Below are 14,397 nucleotides of genomic sequence, written 5' to 3'. Positions count from 1 at the left end.
CACACACACACACACACACACACACACACACACACGTATTCGCTCGGCCGTGCAGCCGTGTAGCCGTGTTGCGTACCTTGAGTTAGGAAATAGTCTTGTTTGCGGCGAGACGAGTGTCCACACGGATAGTGCGACGACGTCAGGAACAGTCAGCGGGGCGAGCATTGTTGCGGCTGCCCTTGGAGTGGCAGCAGGGAGAGGGTGCTCCGATTGTGGTGCACCCAACGACAACGCTACGTACACGAAAGGCACCACGTCATCTTTTCAGACTAGTCTCGGTTACCCGTGCAGCATCACGATGGACAAATCCGTATGTGGATTGCTTTCGTCATCGCCATACATGTGCAGCGCCTACCGTGATGGTATGGGATTGAAGTGGATACACCTGACGATCATCTCTGGTACACAGAGGCAATAATTTGCACAGCAGTCGTTACATTTCTGTCGTGTTACGGCCGGTGGCTGTGCCCTATCTTCCAGGTATACGTGACGTTGTCCTTGAACTAGATAACGCAACACAGCGTGTTGTCCGCGATGCCCTGACCTAGCATGATACGGAGGGTGTTGGACTGGTGCCATGGCCAGCACGTTACCCAGATCATTCTCTCACTGGAGTCGTGTGGTCGTGGCTTGGCGAGAGACTGGCACACTTCCACTGCCAGCCACTACGATCGATGAACTCCGGCAAAGAGTTGAAGCGTCGTGGAATAACATACCCATATCTGTTATTCAAACTCAGTTCGACTCTACTTATAGCCGCGTTACAGCCTTTGTCGTCTTATACGACAACTCTGAGTACAGAATTTCGCATCCTGTATAGTTCCAAATCACAAATTTAATCGTGTATTTTTCGTACCATACTGTTGACGTGCAATTAGTAAAATTTCCATATTTCCTACCATTCCTGTTGTTACATGTTTGATGACTGGCAATATACTTCAGAGGTGTTATGCCTCCTTTATCATGCAGAAATTTACGAAATGCATCGTTCTGTTTGTCTCCGTTAAATCATAACTTACTATAAACATATTACGATATTACTTGCCAGCGTGTTAGGACACACTCGAAGATGGTCTATTTTAGTGAATTACACAAAGGTGACAAAAGTCATGGGATAACTCCTAATATCGTGTCCGACCAACTTTTGCCCGGCGTGTTTGCAGCAGCTCGACGTGCCATGGACTCAACAAGTCGTTGGAAGTCACCTGCAGAAATATTGAGCCATGTTGCTTCTACAGCTGTCCATATTTGCGAAACTGATGCCGGTTCAGGATTTTGTGCACGAATTGATCTATCCTTTCCATAAATGTTCGATGGGATTCGTGTCGGGCGATATGGGTGGCCAAATCATTCACTCGAACTCTCCAAAATGCTCTTCAGACCAATCGCGAACAACTGTGGCCCTGTGGCATAGCGCATTGTCATCTGTAAAAATTCCACTGTTGTTTGGGAACATGAAGTCCATGAATGGCTGCAAAAGGTCTCCAAGTAGCCGAAGGTAACCATTTCCAGTCAGTGATGGGTTCATTTGGACCAGAGGACGCTGCCCATTACAGGTAACCACATGCGGCGCCACTATGGAGCCACCACCAGCTTTCACAGTTCTTTGTCGACAATTTGGGTCCATGGCTTCGTGGGGTCTGCGCCACATTCGAACCCTATCGTCAGCTTTTACCAACTGTAATCGGGTCCCATCTGACCTGGCCACGGTTTTCCAGTCGTCAAGAGTCCAATCGATATGGTCACGAGCCCAGGAGAGGCGCTGCAGGCGATTTCTTGCTGTTAGCAAAGGCGCTTATGTCTGTCGTCTGCTGCTATAGTCCATTAACGCCAAATTTCGCCGCACCGTCCTATCGGATACGTTTGTTGTACGTCACACATTCATTTCTGCGGTTATTTCATACAGTGTTGCTTGTCTCTTAGCATAACAACTCTGCGCAAACGCCGCGAATTCCCGTCGTGCCATAATCACGTCGAAAACTTTCCTGACCACATATCGCAGCTCCGCCAATGCACTTCCCTTTTATGGCTTGTGTACATGATACTACCGCTACCTGTATATGTTCATATTGCTATCTCATAACTTTTGTCACCTCAGTGTACATTGAACTGTTGCTTATATCTACTGTCAGTACCAACACCGGTTATTTTAAATAATAATTAAGCTTTACAGTCAAAGAGAGGTATAAAATAGCAACGGTGGATGTGTTACATTATTGGGACCTTGTTTTTTGCAGAATGCATCATATTTGTCACTGTCTGTGTCATGTAATATGACACACTGTTCTCATTTCTGGGTGAATGTTTTATTTACACCGGAAACTGCGTTTCCCAATAGTAGGGTCTTGATGCCATTTATCAAGAATAGTGGAGGACCATCACGACGATTTCCAGTTATGTTCTACCTCGAAGCTCGTGACCAAACCGTCCAGAAACTGCATGATGCGGCGTGTCGACATCTTCCAGCTCTTGTCAAGTTCCGCGCCACGACGAAACTAACCTGTTGTGACATGCGAAAGCTTAACAAACACAGTGTTAGGAACAATAACTAACCAGAATGTGTCCCGTCCGTAATATACAATGTGCACTTTCAACGGGATTCGTGCAGTAGTACAGAGTAGTAGTTGAGAGATGGGTTTCCGTAGGGCTCCGCGTTAGGAAAATATTCGTCCAAAAGCGTGGGTTTGAGTTGGAGAAAAGTGATTGAAACAGCGTTTTCGGTTACTGACACTGCACAGAAAATAAAGAAATGTAGCATACGTTTGTAATCATGAAGTTGGTGGTAAACGCTGCATGCACTTGGTAGATTTTTGCTATCACTCCCATTAGGCCTACTTTCTTGAACTTAACCTTTTTGCGTAGATATCTTGCTTGATTAGTTCAGTACAGCGAGGGACGCGAATACTGGAGGAACCTTCCAGTATTACGCAACAACTTGGTAGGTGATTGGACTGTCTGTTTTGTTTTGTCTGTTGTAGTCTTAACCATGTGGCCACAGGCGACACCTGCCGATCGCCTTGAATGCTGTGTTCTGGTTTATTATCTGTCGTCTTTATTGGCTTATTTTGGTTGTTATTTCTTATCTAGGGATCTTTCTTCATTTTGACATAGATGTAGCTTTATTTTACCATTACTGTAGCTATCGTAGTTTGTGCAAATGTTAGTGCAGTTGTTGGTTTCGAAATCGCCATTTCGGATTTTTCGGCACAGAGACATGTACACAAGCAGCGTCCGAAACTGGCAATGCCAGGGAGGCGAAACGAAATGTTGCTGACATCCATTTCGTCTCAGGAAATTGCTTGTGCACAAGCCTTCAAACTTAGTGTCATTTTCAGACATAAAGGGCAAAGAAAACAGCCGAGTTCTGCGTTCATTTCTAAAACTGATTCGGGAAAGAGTTCAGGCGACAAGGAATCTGGCTTCCTTGGAAGATAGTGAGCGCTTCTCCAGTCAAACGACGAAGGAAACTGTTCCATCCGCTTAGGAAGTGGGCAACTTGCCTGAGCAGCATGAAACTCTGAACAGAGGTCAAGTAAACGATATGTTGTCGCAACCCTCTACAAAACTAACCACAACGGTCGCATATAATAATCGTCGGGCAACATCGAGAGTTCTCCCTCGCAACGATACTTAAGCGATCTTGACGAAGAGATCGGCCATGTTGAAATATTGCTATACTGTTTGCATTACAACGAGAAGACAATAAGTTGTATCTTGGAAAGCATGGGAAAATCGGACATCCGTGTTCACAGGTGCGTCGCTAAGAGAGTTTGACCATTTACATGAATTTATCACACCTAGTGAGGTTTACGTTTACCGTTATCAGTGTAAAGCATTGCACAACGAGAGCTTCTAGATGCCATTTCATAGATTAGAGTAATTAACAAATATAGGAAAATATTTCTGCTTAGCAAGTGTGATAAGAAACATGTTTGCAGATCCTCTGAGCACTCAAAATATACATCTGTGGCGCTGAAAATGTTAAGTAGCAACGGGTAAAATTCAGGTATTTTGTGCAGCACGCTTTGGATATGCATGAAGCGCACGTTTGTGAGGGGAGTCCGGTGAGATAAACCACCTGTCTAAGAAAGTTGCCACTAAAATGAATGGGCATCGTCACAGATTTAAAAGACTTAAGGGGAGCCGGAGGTGCCTATGCTGCCCATGTTAAAATCACTAAGTTTGAGGAACATTTATGAATAAACTACCAAATAGAAAAATTTGAATTTTTTTTACATATAGAATGGTTTAGTATTGCAGTTATGACAGAGGGATTTTGGAGTATCTTTTCTAGTTTCCTTCCAATTATTTTTTTTATTAATGACCCAATTTTTTTTACAAATAATTGCTTTATAATTAAACTGAAATGAAACTACTGAACATATTGCCAAATGGCTGTGTTACAATGTAAGTTTGACCACTAGGAGTGCTGTATAAAAATTTCATCTCTATAGCTTGAGTGGATTTTGAGAAAATGTTCCTTATATTCGAAAAATTCTAATTTACGGGAAATGGCTATCAAAGTTTCTCAATACATTCCTGCACTATAGGATGGATTATCAGGGTCGTCTTCTTCATCCTCCAAAAACTTCCTCTTCTGTCTTCTTTTCTGGCCTGTTGTTCCATCATACTTCATATGCCTTTCTCATCTTTCTGCTCCTCTTATCCTTTCTCTGTCAATATTTCTTAGTGCTCGTACAGTGTTCACCCCAGCTGTAAATCCTAATGCCTTCAGAACTTCACACTTCACACTGTTCCCTTGGTTGTAGGTTGCTATTGCATCATAAATGCCAAAGTGCAGTGTTTTTATGCTTACAAACACCCTTTTAGGAATCACTTTCCAAATCAAATTGTTTACGCTCTCATTAGGAATCTGCGTCTTTCTGTGTAGACATTTGTGTAACAATTCTGGCTGTGCTAAGTCATGAAAAATTGGTTTTATTGCATTTATCACAGCTGCTGGCAAACCATGTTTGTGATCATAGTCCTTTTTTGCATTATATTTGCACCAGGAATCTTTTGGGCACAGGCTGTGTTGGGGTATTCATTGGAAGAGGCAGTATGAAGGAACAATGCCCACACTGATTTTCGCATGTCACTAACATTACTAGTATTTTGCCTTATAGCATACCCATAGTATCTCTGTAGACGTTCAATCACCTCATCAGTAAGCCTGCCTCTCCCTCCTATTGTCTTTCCATCACTGAGCTTACTTGAACCCAAAGTTTGTTTGAGCCTTCGAAGCCGTGCACCCATACGCTTTTGCACATGCCCAATGCATTCCAACTTTTCAACTATCAATTCATTTCCATATGGTTTCAGTTCCTCTATAGTCTTGAAACCTTTGGAGTCACCATCCCCAAGGTAGTATTTGTACCTAACGTTGTATCTGGGAACTGAACGTTCAAAAATTTGTTTCACTCAATCCACTTCCATTGCTCCACTTGATCCACTAAAATTTGCCTCACAGGTTCCACTGTGCTCTCATTTGATTTTATTGTTGCACCTACAATGTTTTGATAATATTGCAACATCTATCACTTTTGCACTATCACCACAAGTAGCAGTTACAACCCCATTCAGGGATTTATGACCCCTCTTTTGCCAGGAACCATCTAATGTCACTACCAAATCCCTAGAACCACCGTTCATTTCTACAGATTCCTCCACTGCTTCCTTCATGGTTTTCAAAGCCACATCTTCAACAGAGGATCCTACCAGTTCACAGTAGTACCCAAATTTGCTTGGAGGCGATGGCAAGTTCATAATACCACAAAACAGTTTACCAGCAGCAGACCCTTTTCCAATGGATCAAAGACCATAAAGACCATACACAAGTCGAACATTCACATCAAACACTCTAGTTCGTCCATTTTCACCAAAGAGACTGGCATGTGAAGTGAAGAAAGTCACTTGATACTTGCAACATGCACAGATTATCTTCATCTCACAAGCTAAACCAAAGTGCTTTGTTATCTCTAGTCCCACTCCTACACTTCAACACATTTTGCACAGAACACTTTCTTTCAGCACAGAAGATAACAATCCAGTATTCAGTACTTCGTTAATATCATCACTGTCACTAACATATTCACGAAATCTGTCACTTCCACCAGTCAGCTTCTTGCTAGAAGATGTCACAGGGCTATGGCCGGCCATGTGTTGCTTAGCAGAAGAACGCACTGTTTCAGTAATTGTAGTATCGTAACTTGGTATTAGTGTTAATTTCTTTTCCCTACGTTCTTCCTCTTCTTAAATACACGGTTACTAAAACGTGGCATCGTAACCAGAACAACGCTTTACACAAGAAGTATAATACTACCAAAAACAGGCGCAACACTGAACTAATTCGAAACGGTAAACAGCAAAGAGACGATGTTCCGTGCTCTTAGCGCTTCATTTGTCACAGAAAACAATGTACCCAACCCTTGCACACTCGCTGTATGCGTAACATAAGGCGCTGTATGCGTAACAGACCGTGAAAATCCCAAGCAGTTCGCCAGGAAGCCACGAGAGGGTGTTAGATGCATTCAGCGGCCGCCCATTTCCTTTGCAGGCGTGGGGGAAAATGGTAATAACTCCACTTCTAGGGCGAGTAGAACAATAATTCAAAGTTTATATTAAAGAGGAATGTTCCAATTAATTTTCGGTAGCAAAAAAAATCGTAATTTTTTGGATTTGACCACCTCCGGCTCCCCTTAAACTGTATCAGAGTCTTCTTGCCAAAGAAAAGCTCACAGAATCCAACGTAAGGAGAGCAAATGCGCAAAGCGTTTATTGAATTTGAAAGCTCTTGCACACTTTCGTCCTTTTTGGCGGCCAAAATTTTCTCCGTAGAAGTGAAAAGCGACTTCGTGAGATTCGGAAGACAATAGATAGCAGACCCAAATTGATGTATTCTGTGACTGTCTCGGTACAGTTTCACATTGTCGACAAGTGAACAGTATATCAATTTACAGAATGTCTGACTAATCTTGCGAGTCCGTAGCAGATAGATCTCAACACAGCATTGATAACTGAACAAAACCGGCGAATGTAAACTTATATCGGCAATATGCAAGGGATCACCAATTTAGTATTGGAGGGCAGCGTGGAGGGTAAAAATCGTAGAGGGAGACCAAGAGATGAATACACTAAGCAGATTCAGAAGGATGTAGGTTGCAGTAGGTACTGGGAGATGAAAAAGCTTGCACATGATAGAGTAGCATGGAGAGCTGCATCAAACCAGTCTCAGGACTGAAGACCACAACAACAACAACATGCTGAGATAAGGCCATAGGGCCATTACTGATGACGATGTACACTGATCAGTCAGAACATTATGACCACCGACCTATTGTCGATATAAACCTGTCCAGGCGATAGCAGCGTCAGCGGACGAAGAATGACTGCTAATGAAACACACGCACGGTGCATGTAGTATCGGCGAGCGTGCTGTGCGTTTGTATCACGGGGAAGGCACGCGATCTATCAGAGGGCATATTGTGATGGCCCAGAGGCTCGGTAAAGCATTTCGGAAACTGCAAGACTTGTCGGGTGTTCGAGGAGTTCTGTCGTGTCTTCCACACGGGGCGAAACGATGCTGAAACCACGTCTAGACGTCGTGGGGCTGTGCTGCCACCCTTCATTACAGATGTCGGACGTCGTAGGCAGACTGGGAAGCAGGACAGGCGGCGAACTGTGGCGGAACGAACATCAGACTTTAACGCTGGCTGAGTACAAGTGTTTCTGAACACACAGTGCACGGAACACTCCTAACGATGGGCTTCCGCAGCCGACGACCCATGCATGCGCCAATGTTAACACCAGACATCGACAACTACGACTGAGATGGGCACGTGACCATGGCACTGGACGTTGGCGCAGTGGCAGAACGTTGGATGATCTGATGAACCCCGATACCTGCTTCATCATGCCGATGGGAAGGCGCGAATCCGTCGTCTTCCAGGGGCAGGGAAAGAGCTCCTTGCCACCTCCTACACTGTGGGACGGAGAAAAGCTGGCGGCTGCTTCGTTATGCTTTGGGGAACATTCATGTGTGTATCCATGGGTCCAGTCCGTGTTTCTCTTTGTCCGAAGCAAATCGACAGCAATGAATGTCATTCTTCAGGGCTTCAAAAATATGGAAATCGCATGCAGAGAGATCAGGACTCTATTGTGGATGTGTAAGGGGTTCCCAGCGAAATTTCTGCAGCATACTCTAAACAAATTTGGTACATGTGGGCGGGCATTAGCCTGCAACAGAGCCGCGCGATTTGGCGATCGGCAGCATTGTCGTTACAGTGCGCATAATTCTCTGGCAGTTCTGCAGGCCCTATTCACAACTCATCTAATTAGTGCGAGAACATACGAACTTGTGCAACCATAAACACCATCAATACAAAGATGCTAATGTTAGGAGTATTACATGAATAGAAATTAAAAGATCTCTGGTCTGGAACTACCATGTGATCACAATATTTATTCTAATTTATTAATGACATATAGAATAACCACATTCTGCATTCACACTTCAGGCAAACGCCACGTCGTTTCCGCGGAGCACCTGCATTTTCTCTGCACTGCACCGGCCGAGGTCTAAATAACGTTGCACTAGTTACGAACATGCTTACGTATATTCTGCAAATGCCAAAGTATTCCATTACACTTCGGAACACTTTGATTTACTAGTGGCCATGCCAGACTACCGCCAACCCATTATTGAAGTTATAAGCCCCGTATATTCCGCGGTAGTCACACAAGTTGTATGTCTGAGCTTATTATGAAAATTCTTCAGAGTTGTATCGTTGGTCTAGCAGTGTCAGATGGTACCTTCATAAAGTAAGTCACAGGTATTTACCATATTGAAATCACATTAAAATCAAATTTCCACCCAACTAGGTGTTGGTATATTGAGGCCATCTATCTGCGTGTAAAAGAAATAGGTATACAAAATTCAAGTGTATGTAGTGGAAGTAAAAAGAAATCCTTTGTCTGTGCGACATAAACGCCACAAGTGAACCGTTTCCTCGCTAGATGTTCATGAAGATTTTGACTCTAGTATTGTTCAGAGACAACGTTGAAACTACCGTGTGAAGAATATTGTTTTAGAGACGTCGCTGTGTTGCTTGGCGTTTCTGTTTGTGGGGGGTGACGAAGCTTTTGGTGTACGAGACACCAATCACATCCCAGAACACCTGGTTGCCCCTTTGGCTGAAGCTAAGCCGTTATTCGTAAAATTCCTTGTTGTTTCGAGCGTGTTAAATAATCAATAGCATGCAGACACCCGTTTTCCATTAATTTAAACAGACGACATGTCTTGGGCCACTATGGAAATACTTATTTGTAATTAATTTACGAATATTCGATTCTGCAATTTTGATAATGCCACCATCTTTCACATCCTAACCATATCTACAGCTTCAGTTTTGCATTGAAATGAGCTGACGATCTTCATCTCTTACAATTACATATGCTAACTCTAAGACAATATTAATCACCCAGAAATTTGTACACTTACTCTGAACAAAGTAGCGTCAAAACCTTCATAGATCTCTAGCAGGGAAACGGTGCTTCTGTTGAAGGTTTTGTCACATAAAGTGTTTATATCGTTAAATACACTAAAAATATTATGCTTAGGGTTTTTTTTTACACCCTGTATATCCAGATTCATGTGATCCAGGCTGATCGCGTGATCAGCGACAAAACAGTGGTTTCTTGAAATGAGCTGACGATCTTCATCTCTTACAATTACATATGCTAACTCTAGATCGTCTTGTACATGTCTTGGGCCACTATGGAAATACTTATTTGTAATTAATTTACGAATATTCGATTCTGCAATTTTGATAATGCCACCATCTTTCACATCCTAACCATATCTACAGCTTCAGTTTTGCATTGAAGATTTACAAAAGAAAGTAACACCATGGAGGAGAGAATCTTTTGTTAAAGAGTGAGAACCATCTTTTGGAGGACAGCATATTCTATCATGTTTTCCATCCACTACTGAAATGCAATTTACGGAATTACCTTTTTCTTTAAATTCATTAGCTCCTTCAAGAAAGAGTTGTATTTATCGAATCGCCCTAAAAATAGCCGGAAGTCTTTCACCACATGTTGTGAACACTTGTTTCGCAATGCGAATTGCGTTGTTCTGTGATAAGTGAAGTATAAATGACAAAGATGCGTAGCTTTCTCCAGGTGCTAAGAATGAGAAATAGAGATACTGTACAAACATCAAGACAGTTTTTTCATATTAATCGGTTTATATCATTTATATATATTTACGTATTTAAATATGTGTAATGTAACACTCTCTTCCAGAAGTTTTAAGTTTGTATTATTGTGCACATCGTCTCTGATGCTGCCTGTTATAAAAATTTTATCTGGTGGTTGTCGTTTCTTTTCATAACTTTGTGTGTTACTATGTCAGAATCCTGTAATGCAACATTAAGAACAATGGCGTTAGAAAGGAATTTTAAGGAACATTTAAAGGGTGCTGAAAAAAGCCTAGATATGGACATGAAGAATCTTTTACCTCAAAAGGTTTAAGTATTCCACCGGAAACAACAAGAGCGGACAATAAATACAGCAAAACACGTATACCGGAATTTTCATAAAGAAGAAAGTAATCCACTGCAAGAAACATACATGGTGGAAAACCTATGAAAGAACCAGGATACCTATTTTATTTAATCTACCTGATTCAAAGGTCTCAGGTTGCCGGGAATTGACCATTATCTGGAGATACTTCGTGCAGATTGCCTCAGACAACAGTACACGCAAAAACAACGTCAGTCATAAACCCATACATTAGCTCCTTGCAGTTTTTTCACTGTAAGGTAGTCATTAGGCGTATATACATTTTAGGTAGTGACAAATCCCTCAGTGATACGGGAGGAAAAGTCACAATTGTAAAAATGCTAGTGACGCCCCCAGGCCAACTGAAGTCCCCCATGGATGCAGTATGTCATTGAAAAACGCGAAACGCCAAGACTTCATTTGACCTGCGAAACTGATAACTACGGCAGTGGCCAGTTGGTCTCGAAAAAGTGCCACCGAGGAGCCAGGCTCCCTCTCTGACACTGTACTGCACAGTCGGTCTAGTTATATTGACTTGATAGGCTAGTGCCCTGTCGCTCCTGCTTTGGTTCCTGAGGCAGCGCGCCTCCACGAGGTCCGCTGAACGACTGGAAGTCGCAGCAGCGGAACGTTGTGGTAGTTATTCGGATAGGGTAGCATGCTGAGGGCTCGGAAAGCGCAGCTCTGGTCGAGCGTCTTGGCTCGCGCGGCTGTAGTCGTCTCAGATCGCAATTTAAAGTGGAACGACCACATAAAAGCAAACACGAGGCTGATAGCAATTCGACGAATCATCGGGAAATGTAATTCGTCTCCGTGGGGGGTAACTGTCAAACCCATATTTGGCCGATACCTGAATAATGCTTTTCTGTATGGGACCTCTTCAAGGGAGTGTTAATAGAGGAGATAGAGAAGACCGCTAGGGTCCAAAGAAAAGCAACACATTTCTGCGCGGTATCATTTGGCAAGTGCAAGATCGTCACGGAGATGCTCATAAACCCCAGACTCCAGTGTCAGATGTAGCAAGAGGGGGGGGGGGGGGGGGAGGGGGGGCGGGCTTTGTACACCAGGAAGCCGCGTAGGGAAGACGAAAGGGGGAAATGAGATAGCTTTCCGAAATACCCTGAGGTTTGGGGAGCACAGGTGAAGAATATTCTTTTTTTAATATAATATTCGTGTAGTGTGTGGTAAGTTAGTTTCTAACCACACGCTGTTGTGTTTTGACGTGTTCAATACCTACCGTCCTGATTTGGGGATGTATGATAGTTCAACACACTCCCAAACACTGCAGCCATGTTAGATTCATTCCCCAAACTTACATCACATTTCATTTCCCTGAAACTATAAGCGGTGTTCCATTAGAAGTAAAAAGTTGATACCGTTTGGTACTTTACTTTCAGAGAACTGTACACAAAGTGCATACGGCAAACACGCGTCACACTACCCCTTCGAAGCTATTGTTAAGAACCTATAAACTTACAGACACGGAAAATATTTTGTAATAAAAATCAAGACTACGAGACTTCAATGACACGAGAACTTCCATAGTTCATAAATCGGTAGCACAGGAACAAGAAAAGAATAATAAGACGTTACGTTCTGTATAATCTACAAATGTAAAACGATAGATGAGAAAATTCGTGTGAATGAAATATCGAGAGAAGAGTAAAAGAAGATACGTTTTACCGCCAGCTTTCCTTCTGGAAACGGACCTGACGTTAAGGCACATGTCTAGTTAAACGTAAGTAGCTCGCAAAAGGCGTAGATACAGAATAGTACAAACACACGAACTGCTTTTGCATCTTTTAGTTTGATTGTTAGTGTAATATAAAGTAAGAGTTGTTTACTGTGACCATCACTTCGGGAAAGTAGTGGCTGAGCGTGACTAGTGTGCCTTGCAGTCGGAATTGTTTAACGTGCAGAACATTGCCAACACAACGCAGGAAACATCGTTTCGAACACAGTTAACACTCGCGACGATGGTAGATAGCAGTTGGAATTACTTGATGTTCTTAATTATGCTGTCTGTATTTTTTCCCCTTTCTTCAGCTAAAATCTATGATCTTGTTAACCTACATGAATTTTATCGAACTCCAGTTGTAAGTAGTATAGTTGTACTTAATCATGCGAGTGTAAGAAAGACGTCATTGGAGACAGGTTCCGCCCCTACCCCCATTCGGTAGCTGATAAATTGTTATCAGTGTTCCATTTCCGTTTGTGACGAGCTGTTGAATCACTTGACATCCTTCGGCAACTGTTGGTACAGTTTACTGACATGGAGACGAGGTTGTGCATAACGTGACTCTTGGACATTAAGTGTCCTTGTGACATTGTCCTGTCACCCTGTTAACCCTGGAATCTTGGGTTGAGTTGGGATCAATGGATGCATGAGGGATGCGGAACTCGTTCCCAGACCACCTCGTTATTAAGACAGACGTCTAGTATGTCTACAAGCTCAAGAAGATTAGATCTGCGTCATACACGCTCACATTACAAGACTGTCACTATGGCTGCTCCCATCAATTTTAGACCCTAATTCATTGCGTAACCCGACTTTTTAATTCCTCTTTTCCAGCTGTCGTAAAATGGCAAACTGATCTGCTTTCATGTCTTGGCGTTGGCGTTGAGCGCCTCAGTCCACCGTTTGTTGTAGCACGAAATATCAGCATCACCAATGATACAGTGCGCTGGATAGCTACAACGTACGTCACCCGTTCACATCTGCTAGTTGTAGGGTTGAACGTTACATGCAGGATATCCACTGTTTCCACACGAGTTACTTCTCGTGGCAGGAGCAGGATGATATTACGGAAACGCCTTCGCAATATTAGCAAACTTCCTGCGACTTCCCTGTTGTACGAGGACGTGCTGAAAAGTAATGTCTCTGAATTTTTAATGTGAAAACTCTTAAAGCTTTTTAAATGAAACAGACGGCCTTAACATTCTACATCTTTATTCTTCACGTCTACATATTTTCAGCCCTCTGCTGCTAGAGGGCTCCGAATTGCAGCGTGTAACATGGTGTGTAACCTAACCATATCGGGGCGTATTGGAAGTAGATGAAAATTTGACCGGACAAGTCGGAGTTTTATGGAGAATGATTTGCTTCACTTTGATAATGATGAAGCAGTGCAAGCAGAGGTGATATGGTTCCGGCAAGTAAGTCAAACGTTCTACAACGACGATGTCCACGACATCCACAAATTGGTCTCTCGTTGGGAGAAATGTGTTCGTTGCCAGGGTGGTTGTGTTGAGAAATAAATATGTGGACATGGAGAACAAAGATGTAGAATGTTAATGTCGTTTATTTCATTTAAATGTTGTAAGAGTTGTCACTTGGAGAACTGGGAGGCATATTTTTCAGCAGACCACCTACTGTTGTACAGTATCATGAGAGCCACACACAGAAAATATGACTGGATGTTCCGCAGTTACCACTCAAAACCTACAGCACCACATCCTGTATCCAAGGTAGAGGCGGTCCATAACATATTAGATCCTACTCTACTGGGCAAAGGATCTTCGGCGAGAAAAAAGATACCACTCTGTAGGATTATACCCCATGTTCAGTGCTCTCTATTAGCTTTTACGCGGTTCTCATTTCTTCTTATAAGTCAGTGTCTTTTTGCACCCCATCCCTTCCTTACCTCTTCCGGTGTTTTCGGTTTTACGATATACGCAACCAACTGTTCATATGCAGGTTGTGAAGAAAATCGTCCTCGAAATATGTTTCATTTGCTGAAAGAAAAGATAAGCGTTTATTTTCTTTGTGTGTGATTGAGAGAGAGAGAGAGAGAGAGAGAGAGAGAGAGAGGGGGGGGGGGGGGGGATAGCAGA

At 42.9% G+C, this 14,397-nt stretch overlaps 1 protein-coding gene across 1 annotated transcript in view; it reads left to right on the top strand.

The window, feature by feature from the left end:
- Positions 1-14,397, top strand: part of LOC126470529 (liprin-alpha-1) — a 1,209,312-nt gene that overhangs the window by 718,177 nt on the left and 476,738 nt on the right. The gene's annotated exons all lie outside the window — the stretch shown is intronic.

Source organism: Schistocerca serialis, chromosome 3, assembly GCF_023864345.2.
Source record: "Schistocerca serialis cubense isolate TAMUIC-IGC-003099 chromosome 3, iqSchSeri2.2, whole genome shotgun sequence".
Lineage (NCBI taxonomy): Eukaryota > Metazoa > Arthropoda > Insecta > Orthoptera > Acrididae > Schistocerca > Schistocerca serialis.
The sequence above is the reverse complement of the archived record's forward strand: the minus strand, read 5'-3'. Positions and strand labels throughout refer to the sequence as shown.